At 35.4% G+C, this 12,964-nt stretch overlaps 1 long non-coding RNA gene across 1 annotated transcript; it reads right to left on the bottom strand.

The window, feature by feature from the left end:
- Positions 1-8,875: 8,875 nt before the first annotated feature.
- LOC125649585 (uncharacterized) lies at positions 8,876-11,791 on the bottom strand. The gene is made up of 3 exons (XR_008797825.1): positions 10,634-11,791; positions 10,259-10,421; positions 8,876-9,692 (listed from the first exon to the last, which is right to left on the bottom strand). It is a non-coding gene; the product is annotated as an uncharacterized LOC125649585 (long non-coding RNA).
- Between the last annotated feature and the right edge of the window lie 1,173 nt (positions 11,792-12,964).

The following is a 12,964-nucleotide window of genomic DNA, read 5'->3' as shown; positions in this document are numbered from 1 at the left end:
CATGTACTCTCTATGTAATATTTTTATTTGGCATAAAGTGTATGTGTACCAAGTTTGATGGTACCAGCTCCAATGGTTCAGTCTTTATCCTGCTACTACTATCTTGACCTTTGATCTTGAGAAACAATCGATATTCTCCACTTGGCAAAAGGTGTATGTGTACCAAGTTTGACAGTCTTAGCCCCAACAGTTCAGTTTGTATACTGCCTACAAGGTTTTCCTACTAAGTGATACTGTGAACTTGACCTTGAACAAGAGGTACTGTGAGCAATGCTCACTACGAATACCCCCCGCTTACCCCAATCTCCCAAAGGGTGTTGGTAATAGGTATACACTACCTCTTTTCTGAGTGTAAAAACAAATGGCATGACAAACCGAACCATATTGCTACTTCGATGTCCAGTGTGTGTGACCTTTGACCTTTTGACCCCAACATCGATAGGGAACATCTTCATCCCATGGGTAGTCCATATGTATGCTATGGTGACTGTAGGTGGAAAGGATAACGCTTTAGAGCCCGGAAACCATATTGCTACTTCGATGTCCAGTGCGCTTGACCTTTGACCTTTTGACCCCAAAATCGATAGGGAACATCTTCATCCCATGGGTAGTCCATATGTATGATATGGTGACTGTAGGTGGAAAGGATAACGCTTTAGAGCCCGGAAACCATATTGCTACTTCGATGTCCAGTGCGCTTGACCTTTGACCTTTTAACCCCAAAATCGATAAGGAACATCTTCATCCCATGGGTAGTCCATACATATGATATGGTGACGGTAGGTGGAAAGGATAATGCTTTAGAGCCCGGAAACCATTGCGTGTACAGACGGACGGACGGACAGACAGACGGACAACCCGATTCCAGTATACCCCCCACAACTTGTTGCGGGGGTATAAAAACAATAGACATCTTCTTCTCATCATGGTGATCGAATGTACTAAGTTGCAATATCCTGGAATTTATGGTTTGGTCTGTATCCTGCCCACAAAGTTTTCCTACTTAGTGATACTACGACCTTAACCTTTGATTTCTGACCTTGAAAAATGTTAGGCATCTTCCTCTCATTATGTTGATCAAATGTACCAAGTTGCAAAATCCTAGATGTTACGGTTCAGTATGTATCTTGCCCAAAAGGTCTAGACAGACAAACGGACGATGGTTACCATAATACACCCTGTCCAAATAAAAATGGTTTCCGGAAATGGAAAAATGTGGTTCCAGTGAAATATTTCTCGCCCTGTGAACCATTAATCCCAAATATGGGAGCATTTTGGACATGCAGTTGTAACAGTAAGGTGCAATTAAATGATACTAAAACCAGTGTAATTGTTCATTAGTTATCATTCATATTGATACACTTGTAGCATGTTAAAAGTATCATGATACGTATTGTATTGTCAAGTCTGTATCATACAATGTATCGTATCATGAGGCAAGCGTATCGTTGCACCCCTACATGCTACCATGTTTAATACCAGTATTGAATATTAGTATAATAGTTTGATATTTCACAGTTCATAGTTGTCTCGTATAGTTTTTTTTTCAGGAATGAAATAATCTTATTCAAAACTCTATAATTTTCAGACCTCTCTCACCGAGTACAGAAAAATACTTGTGTGATTAACAGATTTCATTCATATTTTTAGGGCTTTCCATCTTTCTGTGGAAAGTCCTATTGTTATTGTTCTGTTTATTATTTTCCTGCCTTCAAAAACTTTTTTCGTCTTCAGACTTATCGAAAAACTTTAAAGTTCATGATATAGCACTTCTTGAGAAACTAATACATTTCAACCTGCGTCATGGAACTTTGGCCCCTTTTGGAGTTATCTGACCTTTGGCAGAAATCATTGTTATCGTTACTACTTTTTAACCGTAAATGATAGGAGGATGAAACCTTTACAGGTCAATTAGTAGAATCGAAGAACTTTAAATGAAGGGATTAGCTGACCGTTAAAAGGAGTTAATGTCCCCCTATGTTTCACGATTTATACCTAAAAAATTGACGACTCCTAAAGTATTCGTCGTAGAGAGACGGAACACACTGAAATGGGTTGGGTGACCTTGACCTTGAAAAGTAGGTCAAGGTCAAAGGTCATCCAGAATGGCGAGAAAATGGCACTTTTTACACCCTTTTTCCCACTTCACATAGCAACGAAATATCACATGGGTCAGCAAGGAATTTTCGATAGGTCTCGATATCATGAATTACAACTCTAAAACTTTGACCACACTGCGAATGTCGGCGACTCACATTGAAAACCCTGTTATCGCTACTCCTACTAGACCGAAAGTCGTGGAGATGCGAGACCTTCCTCGACGAATTCACAATAAAACTTTCGCACAGAGAAGTTGACCGAGGGAAACCGAGAACCCTGAAGCACGATTCTCGCCCCCAAAAGTCTCTGACATTGTCATTCGAGCCCACAACTTTTTCACAGATCTAGTTAGACGCGGAACCACTTGTGCAAAGCCCCGTGACCTCTCTGACCTTCAAAATGAGGTCAATGTCAAGCTTTCCCTCTCATGGAGTTTTCGAGGTTTGACCTTGAACGTGGGCCAAGGTCAAAGGTCAAGGCCACACATCAAGGGGCCAGTCTCCACAAGCAAGGCAAACCCACACATCACGACTGTCGTCCCAAAGGAAGAAATCCCCCACCCTTCAAGTGATATGTATGTTAGATCAGCTGTTTACACCATTTTGACCGGTCACATGCCCAACAACAGGATTCTAGCTAATCTGACCTACACATACACATCTGACCTACACCCATTTTCTCCATTTCTTGACTGTCTTGTAAATCAAATATTTCCATTTGCATTCATGAAAAAACATGTGCCAGATTCCATCAATGTCTGCCTGCATCAACATAAAGACTAAGTTCAGTTGTTGTTTTTTTTATGATAATGATGATGCAACTTTACTCGACAGTTGAACTCATTGACATTCCATCCCGACTGTCATTGTAAACAAATAAACACTTACCTGCAGGGTCAGATGGGATGCAGTATTCCTATTCTCCGTTCAGATCATACACTCAGAAACTTTTTTTAATTCACCAGCCGCCATTTTGTTTGGGGTTCTTTTTCACAGCCTAAATCCATATGCATGCCTCCTTGGGTGAAATGACTGAAAGACATTTTCTCCATGAATTAGAACACATAGGATGAGCAATTACAAACTGTACATCAAATTCCACAATCCATTACACACATGGTAAAGTGCACAGACTCCTACCATCTTTTCAACATGAGGCTCATAGTCCCAGCATGCATGAGCAGAGTGTCAGCACTACATGTGTAATCTCTGAAAATGTCACTTCCGGTTTCTTTACACCTCCAAATATCATATCTAACAGGTCTAAAGTCACCCCCAAACACCTGCACAAGTCCTATTACACTTTTACCCGATATGTGCCGGCTATCCAACACCCACACCCCTTTTTTTCAAATATTTGACCGGTACTATCGTGCGAAACCAAGGCCTCAATCTCCAACACTTCAACACTCAAGGCGGCAAATTTGAATTTCTTTTCTATCCAAATCAAATTGTTTAGCATTTGAACACTACTGAAAAACCGGTAGAAGGTGGGAAGCCCTCTAATTGTTCGCAAACAATTAGGATCACTAGTTATTGATATTTCCCTTTTGCGATTAATGAATTTGAAATGTGGAATTAATTAAAATATTATTTACACAACCCCAGCCTCGATCTATTCAGTTGTCCTACTTTTACAGCCCTTCCATTGGAACACATCCCAATCTCGATCAATACAAAGACATAACAATATAAAAATTAATTTCTTTCACACTTATGCATCAAAAGATATGAAACTTGAACTCAATCTGTAGTTACTGCACTACAAGTTTCAATGAATTCTCACAAGCATTATGCAAAAATATCTGGAAAACCAACGGGACAGACTGATTGACAGAGAGACGGACAGAGAGGAAACCTAAAATCCACTTGACTTTCGTTTTATAAACCGGTAGGGGACTAATAACTGGAATTAGTCTTTGAACTTTATATGGTTATTCTCCTTGATTTTTTTTAATTTTTAAAAGATTCATTTCAAGCAGACTGTTGTGATGTAATGGTGATATGTGATATATAACCTTAGATGTAAATTATGTTCCCTACCTGTTCTGCCTCTAACTCTCCCATTTCAACTAATGATGTTCATGATTGTTCCTCCTAGAAACAAAATTTTACACATCAAACACATACATGTACATAATGCATATTATACATTTATTGCATGATAGTGAGGGAGATATGAAGATTTATTCACCCAAGAAAAATCCTATTCCCCGAGGGCAACACCCGAGGGGAATATGATTTTTCTTGGGTGAATAAATCTTCATATCTCCCGAACATTCATGCAATAAATTGTTTATTATACCGAAACAAAGCAAGACCACAAAATTGCATTTGAGATTGGAGTCCGCTCATCTATACATTGTACATGTATGTAGCTGAGATTGCCCTAACGGTAACACCGCGTCTCAACGAATTAGATGGTACAAACTGCGAAATAGAGTGATATGATAACCAGTTTTTGTTTTACCATTCTCCTTGAATGCTGATTTACTTGCTTGTTTTTGTATCAACCAAAACCAGGCGATTTAACTGTGTATCAGAGACCCGCATATTTTGTGCCTTACGAATTATGGAAGTAGAATGACTCGGACTTATTGTGACGTCACAATACATTTCGTCGTCTTTGACATTAACTTTATGGAAAATGCACGAGGCTGCCCAAGCGGTAAATATGATAGGGAGATATGATGTTTGAGAGGGAGATATGAAGTTTTGTTATCCCTGGCATGTGACCGTCTAGACCAATCAGATTATGCGTTGCATAGAATTCTCATACTGGGGTATAATAATACAGGTTTTAACACAGTAATGGTACAATGATAAGCAAGAGCTTTGGCTACAATCTCCTAAAACATACAAGATTTAATTAAAAGTTCTTTTAGTTTTTGTCTCTGTGTCATATTCTCCACTTTATCTTATACGTTACCCATCTTAGGAGGACCTCATTTTATTTTATATGTATATATGTTACCCCACTTAGGAGGACAATATACACTTGCACACATACAATTACAGACACCCCTTGTGTCCTTGGCACTTTCAACATTGTAACTTTTTCTAAGTGGCAACCTAAGGAACAATACTATTTTACTTAATATCATCAACATATTTTTTCAATGCCATATATTTCATCTTCCAAAACATACATGCTTATAATATATATGCATATATACATGTATATACATTTTCTACTTTAGGTAGACTTGTCATTGATCCCCAATTGTCACTTCTGATTGATTTCAAAGAGACTGTTGCAATGTGATGGTGATATATAATCTTAGATAAAAATTATGTTCCCTACCTGTTCTGCCTCTAACTCTTCCATTTCCACAAATGATGTGCAGGATTGTTTCTCCTAGAGACAAAATTTTACACATCAAACACATACATGTACATAATGCATTTTAACACAGTAATGTTGCGATGATATCAGGGTTTGACACTAAGGCACGTCCGACCGACCGAGTCTACTAAATGATAGGTCCGGTCGGGTAAAATGTCGATTTACTAGTCCGACTGGTTGTGTTAAAAACTAAACAAGAAACTTTACTTTAAACCGTATGATATTTTATTCTTAACTAAAAGAAAATAACTGTAAAGAGTTTGCAAGCAATCTTGAACCATGTGATGGAATAATCTATTTTAAGTTCTAATAAATAAGTAGCGGTCGGTAGTGATGTTTTACGACATCTACTCGATGTTGATTTTAAACAGTTTATTTGAATTGACTATAATAAAGTGTTTATCAAGTTAATAAATTACGTAATAAACATTTATCGGTGTTGACATATGTGTGGGAATGTCTCTATATTTATGCCTCATTCACACGAAGAATTTAATTCGCATTAAACGTAACTTAATGCGAATTAAATCTGAATCGTGTTCACACGGAGATTTTAATGCGCATTAGATTACTTCGAATTAAAATTGACATCGCGATTTAATGCGAATTAAATTTACTTCGCATTAGCTCCGTGTGAACGCTAAGCGAAGTTAATTCGTATTAAATGTACACGCATGCGTAATGGCAAATTTGGGTCACATGCATCATACCTATGTTCAGCTATATATACTAATGTCAGTTTTGTACGAAAAACTAAGCAAAATGATAATTTACACAATATTCATTAAAATATCTATAAAAATAATTTTCAATAACATAGTCTATTCTTTTTCGCACACCCTTTAATAGAGATGCATACAACTTTAATGCGCATTAGTTTACTTCGCATTAAATATTACCGCCGTGTGAACGCTATTTAATTCGATATTTGATGCGAAGTAAAATTTGATGCGCATCCGTGTGAACGAGGTATTAAATATGACTTCTCGTCCTCAAGGAAAGACGTCCCAGGAGAAAAAAGAAAAGGTTAGGAAGAAACAAAGCAGGGCTTATGAAATATAAAATAAATAAAAAGCCGGTTGAGGTCATTTTATACTAAATAGACTAAAGAATACCCGTGCCGGGTAGAATTTAAAGAAACAGAAAACGTGTTTGAAAATCAAATATTGAATGACGCGTGACGAGACTTAAGATATTTTTGAGACGTTTTGGTTCAAACTTAACGTTTGTCATTTAAATGAAGTATTTTTAAAATATGGAGAAAGTTCAAACTATCAGTTTTTTTTTTCTGGAAAGTTTGTCAGGGCTAGTGGATATAAAGTCAGGTCTAGTAAAAATCATTTGAAGTAGCCGACTGGTCGAGTGCTCAAAAAAGTAAATGTCAAACCCTGGATATGCAAGAGTTTTGGCTACAATCCCCCAAAACACACAAGATTTAAAGTCCTTTTTGTCTTTGTCTCCATGTCGTATTCTCCATTCTAATTTACATGTACATTATATATGTTACCCCTCTTAGGAGGACAGTATACATTTGTACACACACATGTACACAGATGCTGTTTGTGCCCTTAGTACTTTCAACATTGTCACTTTTTCTTAGCCAATAATTTTTTTTTTATTTATCAACATTTTATTTTTGAATTCCATTTCAATCATCTACCAAAACATATCCAAGCATCTGCATTTTCCATTTTTGGAGGCCCGGCTATGTACATGTGTGTGTTTGTTAACTATTATAAAACGGGTTGTTTTAAATTAATTTTTCTGCAAGTACATGCATACTTTAGACAAGATTTTATGTAAAACACACACTAGGAAAACATAAAGTCAGCAATCACAACCTGAACACTGAACAAGAAATCAGTGGAATGTATACCTGCATACTGCATGTTTAATACCATTTATGCAGATTCAAGGTAGCTCTACCCTTATGCGACTCATCAATACTAATGGTTGAAATTGGAAACACTGTATTAATTTCCACTCGGTATAGTTCGATTTTATTAATAACCAAAGCAAATGTATATGTTGCCACCTTTTTTAAGATGTCAAACATATAAGAACAGAAGTATAGGTCAACATCAGAAAACCACACATTTTCGTAAAGCAGAGTAATAAAACATGAGAAAAATGTATTAAAATGACAATTTTTTAATGTCAACAGTATAGAAAAACAGTTTATTTATAAATATTTGACCTATTGAGTGCCCCTACCCCTAAAAACACCCCAGGGCCTTTTTTCAACTCTCAAAAATTAAGCGCCCCCCCCCTTTGAAATACAGTACTACTCACCTTTTTGATAACAGAGTTTTTAATCTTTCTAGCAATCTCTTTGTTCCGCACTGAATTTCATAATACATGGTATCTCTAGTTCACCAATACCGGTATCTTAGGAGTAATGATAGTTTCCCCTTTACAATGCATTTCAAAGCCCCCCCCCCCCATATGTTGTTAAAAAGAATGCTACAACTTTACTTATTTTTCGAGGCATGTGTCCAACTACTGCACCGTCCTTTACAACAGCAATCGCATATTTATGCATTGGATTGTTAATTTCTATTTTTTTTCAAGAGTTTCTCCCTGGAATGGATCCCAGATTATAGATATCCCTGTAAACATGAAATCCCATAACTATATTCATACTCGGCCATAGTTGTGCTGCGAAAGTGAAACCGAAAATTTAGTAAATCGTACGTGGTATTAGTCTTTGACACAAACGGTACCAAGTGAAATTGAAAGTAATACCCATATGGAAAAATAATACATAAAAGTATATTTTTAATATATTATTAATACAGTCATTTTTGTACTTTTTTGAAATAATACAAAAAAAATATATTATTTTTGTATCACAAAAAAAATGGGTAACTCATTTTTATATTAAATTCTGACTTTGATTTTTTAAAGGGTATTATTTTTGTATCATTTTGGACTTAGATTATTTTCAATATATTATTTTTGTATTTATAGGGACTTAGTTTTTTTTCTTGCATATTATTTTTGTATCAAAATTAAACTTAGTCATTTTCACTGTATTAAAATTGTATTTTTTTAAAAACTTAGTCATTTTTAATCCAAATCTTTGAATTTATATGTATTAATTTTGTATTATAATTGGACTTAAAAAATTTCAGTGATTTTTCACTGTATTATAATTGTATTTTTTTTTTAACTTAGTCATTTTTAATCCAAATCTTTGATTTTATATGTATTAATTTTGTATTATAATTGGACTTAAAAAAAATTCCCAGTGATTTTCATTGTATAAAAATTGACTAATTTTTAAATTGAAATATAAAACTTATAACTTGTGGAAAACATGATGCAAGATTTAGCTTCTCAACTTCACAGTAAAGATTTCAAACTTTTAAGTTTAGACAACTTTATCAGTTGCATGCATAATGAAATAATAAGGAAGTATACTTCTAAATAACACTGGAGACATTATTTATTGCATGATATTTCCAGGACAGTCTGTAAAATACAGTATAGTTTCTTTTGACTTCATCTAGGTTTCCCATTCTAATAATTGTCATGCAGTCTAATTCTACTGATAACTCTTAAATAAGCTTTTCAATAAGATACAATGTACCATTGTACCTTATTAATACTATCTTCTCATCAAAATAACACAATAAAAATTGTAATCTCTGAACTCAACAAATTATTTCTCCACTTTGTTTGGGTTTACTGCAAGTGGCAGTTGCTATTGCACACACAGAAAAATAAATAAAGTCCTACACATAAATGGCTATCAACTGTCCAGAGCTTGGTCTCAAAGAAATAATGTCACTGAAAAATATGTTGTGCAGAATATGAGCATTTACACATGTACTTCACATTATCTCCATTACTTCACTAAAGCATAGAATGATGGACCACAACAGTTCTCATTACACTATGATGAATGAACAATGTTTCAAGTTTCACAAAGCACATCTCGTCTAAAATCATGTCCACTAAAATGAACCACACTACTGTCTCGCCTGAAAGTGGCTCTGCACTCCACAAATTTTAAGGACATTTGGTTGATGAGCATAGTTCGTTTGAAAAACCATCACTGAATCCACAATAGGCAGAATATGGTAAGCACCTATTACAGATACTTTATCATTTTACACTGTCTTGTTGACTGATGTTTCTTCTCCATCTGACATTCCCTTGAAAAATTCTTGCTCGCAACTTCCATAATTTAAAGTTTGTGTCATCTTCTGGAGGAATTGATTGGCATAAGACATGTCAGATACCTGAAAATGAAACACAAGAAATCAACTGAAATTGAACATTTTCTCTGCAATTTTAATTTTGAAAAAAAAAATTTCATTTTCAAAAATAAATGAGGGCATGAACTTTACTTGTTACTGTTTTATACCAGCATGCTTTACGAAGCGTGTTAGCACTTCAACAAAAGTATGCTGATGTGCAGCATTGTTGTTCATACAATTCATTCTAAAGATGTCCGACACTTTGATCTACAGGTTCACAGAGTTAATTTTGTTTTTTTAAATTCAACCGCAGGGGCATATATATATATATCTTCAATGTCCTCTAATGAAAGAATTTTTTTTTAAAACTGTAACACAGGCACCTGAAATTTTATCCTTAAGTTACAAATAATGCCATAGATTGAAAAAACATATATCACACCCCTCCCTATAAATGAATACATGCAACTTACTGTTAAAATTTTAGGTGTCTGTGATTGTAACATGCTTATTATTATTTTTTGTGGACATACTCTATCAACAGTTACTTGGGTTTATTAAAGGTCATAAATTGAATATTTCATGTTAAAGAATTGAATTACGTTTACCGTCATTACTTTCTGCAATGCTGCATCCTGGTATTATTCAATCAACATCATTGTCGTCTTCAAAGTCAGTCTGCTTCCTCAAACTTCAAAGTTAGATAGGCTATGCTATATCTCCCGGATTTTTAGGATTATCTGACAAGGAATAGTCGGCAGTTGGGAAAACCTATGATAGAATTGGTCACATGAAAACAAAAACAACTAAAATTTATGAACTTAAACAACGATATATTATTTCACATTGATCATCATCGGGCAACTATCAGGTGCGATTTTACCACAAGTCACTTTGAAAAATAAATATCTATTTCTCAAATACGCAATTATAGGATTTATCAAATAATAATATTAAAGAAAACGAATAAGAAAAATGCATACCGATTGTGAAAACAACGTGCAAGTTCATCGGCACGGGCGCGCCATTACCACTCGACCTCGTGGCTTTTCAAGTTTGGTAGGACTGCTTCTTCCAGTGTTATACACGTCGCATACCCCATAAGAATACTCTAGGAGCCTTTAACAAGTTGTCCACAAAATAGATTGTATACTCTCCACGTGTTTCTCCCATTGTTTTGCTTTCCTTTCCTCACAATGTTCACAGATCGACGATTTCAAAATATGGAAGCGGAAGTGACTGTAGATAGAGTTCGGGTGACTCCGTAATCAATTTTAAATTATTACAATCTTAGTATTTGTTTAAAAAAAACAGCTATGAATTATGAATTAGTTTCTAATAGCAGAAAATTTAAACAAACGAGATAATAACAGCATATTTACGAAAGATAAATACAAGACTAGAATTTTCGGCCGTCTTCGTACTTTCACGCGATTGGTCGAAGTTCCAAAATCTGTAGCTCTCAAATTTGATTGGTTGAATGTGTGACGCTGCCATTTTCAAAGTGATTAGACTGTCGCAATATTTCGGAGGTTATTTTGCATAAATTGCTAAATATTCCGTGGTTGAGTGGAATGAGGACCGGAGTCCAGAATCACGGAATATATAAGGAAGGTGACATCCTGCAAGAACGGCATGTCCAGACGTTTTGGGCCGGGTGTACGTAAAGTTCTTGTGATCATCACAACATGGTAAGTTAAAGTAATGCCCAAGATTTCTTTATTTTGCAGCAGATGAAACTTTCAGTTTATGTAGTATGGAAGGATAGTTTTTCAAAGTAAAGTTGACTTTACAATTTTCTGAAAATTATAGCTAGGCCTATATTCCAAAACAAAACCTAGGCCTTAGCGGTCAAATTTAAAAAAAAAAGATCGAGGGGGGGGGGGGTTTACTCGTCCTGCATAGTTCAAGCTTGTCCAGTTTCCACACTATAGTCATAGATCTATATAGAAGGGGGGGGGGGGTGGACAGCAGCAGATCCAGGATTTCCAGAAGGGGTACCTCCAGTGAATATGGTCTCAAATCCGGTGAATATGTGATATGAACCGTTTGCATTTGTATAGATTATAAAGGGACAATAGATAGACTATATGATAATGTTTTATATATATATATTTTTATAATATTCTATTACAGATTATGCAGTGGTCAAGGCTGACGACAAGTGGTGTGACTTGAAGATAGCCCTTAGGAACAAAGTTAGTGCACTTTGCAACGCAGAAGAAACGGCAGAAGCAGAGGGAGGATGAGTCTCAAGACTGATGTGTTATGAAGATCATGGACAGACTAGATATGAATACCATATAAGGTCACAGACAGACTAGATATGTATACCATATAAGATCATGGGCAGACTAGATATGTATGTACCATATAACATCATGGACAGGCTAGATATGTATAAAATACTGATTAAACATCTAGCAATTTATTGAATCTTGTACAATGAAAATGACAACAATTTGTTATTATTTATTATATTTATGATAATATAGCCCAAAGTATTTAATAGTCGCTTTTTAAATCTCTACAATAGTAGCCAATGCGACATGGGATATTATGTTTACTGTAACAATGGTTTTAACTTTTAATAGTAGCTGAATTAATAGCCAATGCATGTCTTTTTATGCCCCGAGATCGGGGGGGGGGGGGGGGGGGGGCATATTGGCATATTGTTTTTGTCCTGTCTGTCATTCTGTCTGAAACTTTAACCTTGCTAATAACTTTTGAACTGTAAGTGATAGAGCTTTGATATTTCACATGAGTATTCCTTGTGACAAGACCTTTCCGTGAGTACCAACATTTTTGACCCTGTAACCTTGACCTTTGAGTTTGACCTACTTTTTGAAAACTTTAACTTTGCTTATAACTTCTTAACAGTAAGTGGTAGAGCTTTAATATTTCACATGAGCATTCCTTGTGACAAGACCTTTCCGTGAGTACCAACACTTTTGACCCTTTGACCTTGGAGTTTGACCTACTTTTTGAAAACTTTAACCTTGTTAATAACTTTTGAACTGTACGTGATAGAGCTTTGATATTTCACATGAGTATTCCTTGTGACAAGACCTTTTCGTTGGTACTAAACCTTTTGACCTTGACATTTGACCTACTTTTAGTTTTATTTTTACATTGGTCATAACTTCTAAATGGTAAATATTAGAGCTTTAATATTGTACATGAGCATTTCTTGTGACAAGATCTTTCTACTGGTACCAAGATATTTGTCCTTGTGACCTTGGCCATCTCTGGGATTGGCCATTATCGGGGACATTTGTGTTTCACAAACACATCTTGTTTCCCCTTGCTTTTGA

The sequence above is a fragment of the Ostrea edulis genome, chromosome 8, assembly GCF_947568905.1.
Source record: "Ostrea edulis chromosome 8, xbOstEdul1.1, whole genome shotgun sequence".
Lineage (NCBI taxonomy): Eukaryota > Metazoa > Mollusca > Bivalvia > Ostreida > Ostreidae > Ostrea > Ostrea edulis.
Note: the sequence above shows the minus strand (reverse complement) of the source record. Positions and strands in the feature narration are given on the sequence as shown.